The sequence below is a fragment of the Myotis davidii genome, unplaced genomic scaffold (assembly GCF_000327345.1).
Source record: "Myotis davidii unplaced genomic scaffold, ASM32734v1 scaffold1497, whole genome shotgun sequence".
Classification (NCBI taxonomy): Eukaryota; Metazoa; Chordata; class Mammalia; order Chiroptera; family Vespertilionidae; genus Myotis; species Myotis davidii.
The window spans coordinates 1,018,268-1,020,414 of NW_006290147.1; positions in this window are offsets into that span (position 1 = coordinate 1,018,268).

Below are 2,147 nucleotides of genomic sequence, written 5' to 3' on the forward strand. Positions count from 1 at the left end.
GGAAGGGAGAGAGAGAATCATTGATCAGCTGCCTCCTGCACGCTGCACACTGGGGATTGAGCCTGCAACCCCTGGCATGTGCTGAGACCGGTAATCAACTGTGATCTTCTGGTTGATAGGTTGATGCTCAGCCATGGAGCCATACCGGCTGGGCTGCACATGTGTTTTTAAATAGGATGCTCACCTGTTTGCTCAGCCCATCCGGGGAGAACTGGGAAAGGGTGAGCCACCTATGCGAAGCAAAATTCCAGCCCTAAATAAGGGAGCCTCCCTGAGGGTAGAGGAAAGTAGGATGGAGGTTCATGGAGCAAGAAGGGGCTGCCTTAGGGGCGATCTGCCTGCTACTTCTGTCACCATAGTGATGGCCAGAATAACTTTGGTCCATCTGGTGAGTTCTGTCCTTCCTCCTGCCCACTGGAGCTGGCGGCAGAGGGGAAGGGCTGGGCTAGCCTCCGGGGCCACCAGAGGACTTGTGTCTACAGTGTCATTGCTAAGGCGGGATCCCACTTCTTGGCTCGGGTATCTGACCTGCCTCCTCCCCTGGTGCCTGGTGCCCCAGTGCCTGGGCCTAGAAGTCTTTATCATTCTGCCAGCCATATGCCTCTCCCCACCCAACTGCCCAGTTCTCATGCTTTCCCGGCATTGTAATCAGTTAGTCCCAGCTTCTCCTCCACATTTATCAGTCAGGGAACATTTGTCAGGTTAGAAAAATAATTTTGAGACTTTTGGAGGTGACATTTACCCTTTTAGAGTGGAATCTTACCTGCTGTGACCAAACAGTACTAGGCACCTTGGGCTGCCTGTGCTCGCCTCCTGCGGACATGGCTCAGTATCACCCAGACACTGCTCTTTCTTCCTCTCTCCCAGCCTCTTCCCTCTCCGATTCCAGGAAGGGCAAATAGACACAAGCGATGAATGGGTTCTTTGGGTGATTTAAATAGTCATTATTGTACAAGAACAATACTCTTTGTGGAACCCTTGAAGGAATGCTCAGTTGCCTAGCATCGTTTGCAACGATGTAGGTAAAGTCATCTCTGATTCAGAAGGGAATATTAAAAAAATAACTACTGGGGCTGTCCGAGGGGTGATATGTCGCAAGAGGAACATGGTACAGGTGTGGGCTCAGGTCCCAGCTCTGCCACTCAGCTGTGATCTTGAGCACGAAGGACCTAAGCTTCCAGTTCCTGAAATGTCAACTAGTCATAACACTGTAATAATACCTTGCAGGACCACCTGTGTGACATATGTGGCATGTGTCAGCCCCTTTCCCCTTCCCAGATGTGGTCTGTTCTCACATGTGTGCAATTCTGAAGGAACTCATGGGAGAGATGGACCAGTGCAGCCCATGACCATGGGAAAATCTCAAGAGGAGGAGCCATTTGACTGGACCTTAATGGTTGAAAGGTTCTGTTGGCTGTTTGAGGGCTAAATCTTCCCGTTTCCCATTTTCCCCAGTAGATTTATTTACTTAGGAGATAAGAATGGCCAAAGAGTAGGTACACAAAAACTCACACCCACAGTCCCTTCTACAACTGCCCAGGTGGTGTGGCAGGGAGGACTTGGGACTGTGGCCCACAGCCCTGGGGTAGTGAGTGTGGTGAAGGGAGAGCCCCAGTCCGGAAAACTCATTTCAAAGTGTCAGAGCTAAAAGGATGTCGCCTCCATGAGTGGTTTCTTCAAGTTGGTCTGCTGCCTCACTTGCTCACTAGGGTTGACCCTCCTTAAGCCCATGTCTGCCCTCTGAGGCTTGTTCCCCTCTGCCCTGTCTGAGGTTGGGGACAGAGCAGGAAGGGTAGGTAGGGTGTTGTACAATCGCCCCGCTCACTCTCCTCACATCCTCCGTGGCGCCACCTCCTGTGGTTGGGGACAGAGCAGGAAGGGTAGTTAGGGCGTTGTACAATCGCCCTGCCCACTCTCCCCACATCCTCCATGACGCCACCTCCTGTGGCAGCAGGTTCTTAGTGAACATTTGTTCTGGGCAGGGTGCTCTGGTAACCTACCCTCATCCCTTCCACATACCTGCCCATTTGCATCTCTTTCTCACAAATCTCAGTGCACCTGCTGCCCCCGACCCATCACCCAGACCCTGTGCTCTCTACCCCAGGTCTGGGTTTACTCAATAGCTGCCACTACTGCCCATTGTCCAC